We start from the raw sequence: 7,450 nt of genomic DNA, 5'->3' as shown, positions 1-7,450 counted from the left end.
AGTAGGCCCAGCCGGTGAAAATAACTCTTGATCAGATTGCAATAGGTATTGATTGTTTTGAAGGTTTGTGAAGTAGCTAGTAGTTCCTTAAGCCATAATTTGAAAATTTGCATCAAATTGAAACACATTCTGATTAGCTAGATTTAGAGTTGTCAAACGAATAGGTTGTCTCAAGCACATACAAGCATGACCTATTTCAATAAGCTATGACATGACATACTTCATAAGAGGGGGCGGGTTGGCCTGGCATGCGCCGCCATGGTTTGAGCACATATGCAGCCTAGTATGGGCACCCCATCTAAATTAATACATAATTAAATAATAATAATTTATTTATTTATGTAAAAACATACATTTTGGAGGTAATAAGACTTAACATTTGTCATAGAGTACTGCCGACCCACTTTTTACATAGATTTGTCATCTATATTTTAGTTATAAAGTGGGTGAGCATAATATACCAATAGAACATTTTGTGTATTTAGCTTAAAATCAGGTTCAAATAAATTTTTTAATAGTTTAAAATATCTAAATTTGGTTGGTTAAAGTCGGCTAGTTTAGTGGCCCAGCCTTTAATGTGTCAAGGTCAAAGTTTGGATGGACTAAATGTTTATCTAAATGGGATGAGTTGGCCCTCCCACTTATTAAGTGGGCCAACCCAACTATAACATGAGCCAAGCCGCTCAGTTTAACACCTCTAGCTTGATAGGGTTTTAATTAAGTTAGTTTCTATAAAATGCAAATTGTGAATATTGCTTAAGGCCCGTTCATAGAAGCTTCTTTATAAAGCATTTAAAGTGCTTTCTTAGAAAGCACATGTGCTTTTTTTAACCCAAAAACACCTTTGACTTTTAGCCTAACACTATCAAAAACAATTTTAGTGTTTAGAAAACATTTTCAGTTAATTGAAAATCATTTTCAATGCCTAACAAAATAGTATTTACTAAAATAAAAAATGGGCAACACTAACTCACCAAAGAAACAAAACCTTCAGATGCAAGTGCCAAAATATCAGCATATGAAACAAGCCTCGACATGATTTATCCCAAGCAGTCTTGATGTTGTCAACAACATCAAACCTCGAGCTGAGTTGGCATTTGGAGCTGCATTTTTTTCACTTTGCTTTATGCTTCCAATCTTGTCTAGCAAGATTGAAGCATCACATCCCTGGAAAAAAAAATCATAGCACATTAACAAATTTGTGGTGTTAATAAATATTTGTAAAGAAACTTATAATGACAAAACAATGGAGGAAATGTAGACGGACAAAGCTTGCACCAATCCTTTGGGTCGAATTGGAAAGCCTGTACAACGACATTGCGCACAATGATAAAATGGGTGAACGAATAGCAATGATAAAATGGGTGAGCAGATAACAATGATAAAATCACAAGTGGAGTACATTATTGAATTAATTTTTTACATTTTAATTAATTTTTACAATGATACCCTTGTTAATTTTTGGCTATTAATTTTCTTCAATTCATTCGAGCCGATGATAAAAAATTAAGAGAGGTGTGTAAGAAGATAAAATGGGTGAGTGGACAACAATACTCTTGAATTAGTTGATATTAGCACAAAAAAAAGAAGAAGACATTATTGGATGATCCATGAGAGTTTCTCTAGTAGTTGCTAAAAAGTTTAGGGGCCGTTTGATAACCATTTCCTTTACAGTTCTCAGTTTTTGTTTTCGCCTTTTGAAAACTAAAAACTAAAATCTTTGTTTGGTAGCTACTTTCAATTTTCAAACAAAATTGTTGACCCTAAAAACTACCAAGCCTATGTGGCGCGCAAGCCGAGTAACTAATAAGCTAACTACGTCATTCGGTTGTATGCGGGGCGTGCCAACTCGTCAGTCGAGCTCGGCCGATGAGTGAAATATGTTGATGTTGCGTTGAGCGCGCAGTTGACTTCTCGATATTGCGACTGTGGCCGAGGAAGGAACACTCTCGGCATTCAGGTTCTAGAGCTTGAAGACAAAGCTACTAGTTCTGCGAAGTTTACAAATAGTCGACACCGGATTCGGTCACAGTGATTATATTCGTTATAGTATAAGCACGTCGAATCGACACTAGACTACATGGGTACAAGTACTCAAAACAAATATACGTCTTGATTGTGAAAGTGGTTCGGCCGTTAGAATGCCGAACTCTAAAACCTACTTGTGAATAACTAATCATAAACAACTCGGCGTTCAATGTGCCGAGCCCAGTAATTTGTGACACCTTATTTCATTGAGAAGGTTAATGAGATGACCTCTGCCAATAAGGACTTGAAAATCCTTCTCGACCGAGACTTAGATAGATAACCAATCGGCCTCAACGCAATGCTGTTTATCTAAAGTGAAGGTGCTCCGCGGTTGGCTGATTCTACGGCAACAATGCTGTTTCTCTAAACTAAAGATGTTCACGGGTTGCCTTTACAATGCAGTTTATCCAAACTGAAGATGTGTCGGCAAAAAAAGAAAATAAAAATCTCAAGATTGTTGAGAGGTTTCGCTAAAGCGAGGGTTTGCGCAGGGCAGTTTGTGTGTTAAATTGGAGGGGGCCTTTGTGTTGCACGGTTTTTCGTATTTATAGGGATGAGTACGCGGTTGATAAGTTCTGAAGCTCCACCATGCTACTAAAATTCTTCCATTGTTTAAGATTTCAGTTAAATCCTAATCTCTTTAGTATAATCCCCATGCATCTTTATCCTGTGCCTATGCGAAGCCAAACAGTATTTCATGATGAGACCACGTTTTTAATGAGACGTATTTCTATCTCAAATGGACTCTGGGTTGATATTTGCTTGGCTGATGGTGTTCAACTGCGACTTAAACTCTAGGAGGAAAACTGATCCATTTGTCATTTATAACTTTTCAAACAAACTGAAAAGCCTATGTAGGAATCACATCATCACCAAAAGCCTAGCTTTCCTAGACTTCCTGTCACATCCATCACCCAAAACCATAATCTTTATTGTTGCATTAACCCATGCATGCATTCATCCATCCTTGCATGCATCATTGCCTTGCGTATCCCAATATCCCAAATGGTCAAATCAATGGGGATTTAGACAAATATTAGGTTAAATAATTTAATATATTACTAAGAGATAATATCATAATTAAAATCACAACATTATTTCTCAATAATAATAAAAAATTATTTCAACCTCTTTGTCATTCAATAGTCTAAAATTCTGCTCATTCAACGACCTCGATTACTTGAGCCGATAGTGTAATTTTGGGTCCAAACAAAAATAAAAGCAGAAAACTATTTCCTTGAGTTTTTAAATTTTAGCATTCAATTTTCACTTTTTTTATAAAACTGAAAGTAGTTATTAAACAAAATTTCAGTTGTTCATCACATATGGTATGGCTATTGCCCATGAAATCCCCATGTGGTATACTTTGTGGATATGGCATGGGAAGTGTGTTGGCTTTATATATTTGAAATGTTTGTGGAACGTGAGGGCTAGTAGGGGCTCGTTAATCCTTTGTCATGGGGAGTTATGACTTCGAATTAACAACATGTCCAGTCTCGAGCTGTTCTAAACTAGATTCCTATAATTCTACTCGATTTCTTTAAGTTGGTTCTAAATCATGTTCCGTTTGGATTCCGTTGAGTTGGTCTGGAATCTATTTTTCCATTCGGTTTCATTGAGTTAGTCCAGAATTGTATTCCATTTAGGTTCTGTTAAGTTAGTCTGAAACTCTCTTTCGTCTAGATTTCGTTGAGTTGGTTCAGAATCCGGTTCTTTTGTAGATTCTGTTGAGTGGTTCAGAACATTATCTTTAATGGATTATGTTGAGTTGGTCTAGAATTCCATTTTCCTACTCGGTCCATTGAGTTGGTCAAGAACCGTGCTTCATCCGGATTTTGTTGAGTTAGTCTAGAATCCGCCTTCTTACTTCGTTCCATTGAGTTGGTTAAGAATTGTGCTTAGTATAGATTTCGTTGAGTTGGTTCAGAATCCTTCTTCTTACTAGGTTTCGTTGAGTTGGTCCATAATTCCTTTTCCTACTTGGTTTCACTGAGTTGGTCTAGAACTATGTTTCGTCTGGATTCTGTTGACTTGGTCTAGAATCATTTCTCCTACTCGGGTTTAGTTTTGTTGAGTTGGTCCAGAATAGTTCTTCATTTGGATTTTGTTAAGTTAGTCTGAAATCCCTCTTCCTATTTGTTTTCGTTGAGTTAATCTTAAATCGTCCTTTGTCTAAATCCCGTTAAGTTTGTCTGGAATTCCTCTTTCTACTAGATTACGTTAAGTTGGTCCAGAACCATCATTCATCTGAATTTCGTTGATTCGGTCCGGAATCCCTCTTGTTACTTTGTTCCATTGAGTTGGTCCAGAACTGTGCTTCGTTTGGATTACGTTGAGTTGGTCCATAATCTCTCTTCTCACTCGATTCGAAATTCGTCTTCCTGCTTGGTTTCTTGAGTTAATCTGGAACTGTGCTTTGTCTGGATTATCTTGAGTTTGTCTAGAACCATCATTTGTTTGGATTTCGTTAGTTGGTTGGGAATCCCACTTCCTATTCAATTACATTGGACTTTATTGAGTTAGTCTAAAATCTCACTTCCTTTTCGGTTCTTTTGAGTTGGTCTGGAACTCTAGATCATTGTGCATATAAGTTGCTCATGTTTACACTTGTGTTTGTAACTTAGGGATTACAATGCTATTGCTCGGATTTCAGGTAGGTAAATACAATAAACCTTACGGAGGTTAGCTTTGTTAAAATTAGTATGGTAACTTTTGATCTTGTTGGTTGATTAACGTAGTTAAACGTTAATATTATGCATCTTTGATTCATGGAATTGATTATTTCTTGTGATTGTGGAATTGTTTTTGGAAAACACTGTTACACATGTGAAAGACAAAATGACAATCCTGGTTGTTATATGGTTCGTTAAGTAGTCTGGAATCTAGTGAAGGGAAATTTTATTTGAACCCATGTAACCTCTTTTTACACCCAACTTAGTCTTTTCACCCATACCACTTTTAATTAAACTATCAATATCTCTTTAAACCCAAATTTACTTTCTAAACTATCCTCACAAATCTAATTCAATTTATAAATTCATCTCTACACCCTTTTAGAAAATACAAATCCAAAATTTGCAAATAGAAGTCCATTTCAAGTTAAGACTACGAAAATGTGGACAAATTCATAATCTACGCAATATGATCGTCCTTGCAATCATATTATGATAGGGTTATCAATCAATAATATTTCAACTTTTGTTCTACTAAAACTAAATTATGAAACTATAAAAACGATGCACTGGGTTTTTTTGGAGAGAGCTCAAAGTTAAAATCAAACCACCTACTGAAGTATAAACCTTTTCTCCATAGATATGACATAGGGCTAATTTAAGTTATTTTGTATTTGTATGGGATACATCAGATTTACTTGTGTTTGTACCATACTTGACCACTCCCGAAACTACTGAGCACCGATCAGCGTTATACCGTTAAGGACCCAGAAGAGTTTCCCTCCAACCAGAAGCCAATCATAGCGCGACACGTGTGTACATCAAAAGCCAATCACAACACGACACGTGTTAATATCAGAATAAAGTTAGAAACTCTCTTCTATAAAAGGAGATCATTCTCCCATAATATTTCCGAATGTCATTTATACTAAATCATTCACTAGTTCTCATTAAAGGAGAGCTTGAACCTAAGTACTTGTGTAAACCCTTTACAATTAATGAGAACTCATCTACTCCGTGGACGTAGCCAATCTGGGTGAACCACTAACACCTTGTGTTTTCTTCCCTGTACCTGTCCATTTACATACTTATCCACACTAGTGACTGGAGCCATTTACCAAAGGTCGCAACTTAACACTTTCCGTTGTACCAAAGTCGTCACTGATTTTGTGCATTAACATCTGGCGCCGTCTATGGGAACGACACTTATTCCCACTATCTTCAGCTTTGTCAAGCTGGTTTCCACCATTTGTACACTCTCTTTTGACCAGGCATCCCTCTCCAACATGGGGAGCAAAGGAAGCCACGACACACAGAATGACACCTCTCTTGCACCTAGTACGATGCAACGAAAGAAGGAAGGAAATAAGCTCGCTTTTCAAGCTAAAGTCGATGAGTTGGAGGCTAAGAACAACAAGATATCAATAAAGAATGAGATCATCCAAGAACAATATGAGAAGCTCTTTGAGATGTTCCACGAAACTAGACGTACTCAAACACACGAGCTTGTTACCCCTGTGGACATCAACCATCATCAAGGTGCCCCCCAACACAGAGGGTCACCTTCCTTCGATATGGGTATCCCTGATGAGGAGCGAGTTAATCATCAAAACATTGATCAACATGAGACTTCTCTAAACCCAGTTGCTTCAACCCGAAGCAGGAGAAGTGGAGGAAGATACCTTATTGCAGAAGGGTTGGAATGATCAAAAGCTGTTTATCATGATTGCCAAGACTTCCTAAAGCAACGTCGAGAGAATCCCCTCCATATAAGCTCGAAGATCAATGACCCAAGGGTTTCTGAAAGATTCAGTCCCCTCTCACGACCTAGGCCAGCTGCCCATCTAAGGAACAAATGACAGGTTCCAGAAGAACATGAAGGTACATGAGACTCGGAGGTATTCCGACAAACTCGCCCTAGAAGTCAGTACGGCGAGTCCAAGGAAAAATCACATGCTCTTGCTCAAACTTTCCTACTTTTGAGAGATGATGGAGACTTACGGAAGAAAATTCTAGTGGTACATGACTCCACTCAGGACCCCCTTATCCTATAGCTCATTGAGGAAGTAAACAAGTTGAAGGCCGAGATACCTGACTAGAACCAACCCAGGCCTGGCCTTCTCACAAAGAGGATCCTCGACACCCCTTTCAAGCGAAGACAAAACAAAAGCTTCGTTTACAACTCTATACTGGAAGGGAAGACCCGATTGAACACCTTAACCTCTTTGAGTCCACCATGGCATATCGGATGCACACCGACGAAGAACAATGTCTTCTCTTCCCTTCAACCGAGACAGTAGACTCATTTGAGGAACTAAGGAAACTGTTTGTCTCTCAACACATCTTCCAAACCGATCGCTTACATTATGCAGATGACTTGTACACTATTTACCAGAAACCAGACGAGTCACTACGAGAGTATGCCTGTCGCTTCAGCCACGAGTATTCTCGCTACGCTGAGGCAGATGACAAGACCGCCCTCAAAGCCTTCACGGCAGGCCTATGTGATTGTTTCTTCAAGTACATGATCAATGTCAACACTTGAAGACTTACTCTGAAGTGATGGCACATGCTTACAACCACACATCCGCCGAAGTAAGGACATACTAAGGGAACCCCCATATGGTTAACCCCTATCAACAAATGGGAAGTGGAAGTCAAGTTTTACCAAGTGAGGAGATCTTAGCCATTCAGACACCCATTGCATCATCTCTTGCCTCATTTAGCTACTTGCTAAGTCACCAAACGTA

This window comes from Malus domestica, chromosome 14 (genome assembly GCF_042453785.1).
Source record: "Malus domestica chromosome 14, GDT2T_hap1".
In the NCBI taxonomy this organism is placed as follows: domain Eukaryota; kingdom Viridiplantae; phylum Streptophyta; class Magnoliopsida; order Rosales; family Rosaceae; genus Malus; species Malus domestica.
Note: the sequence above shows the minus strand (reverse complement) of the source record.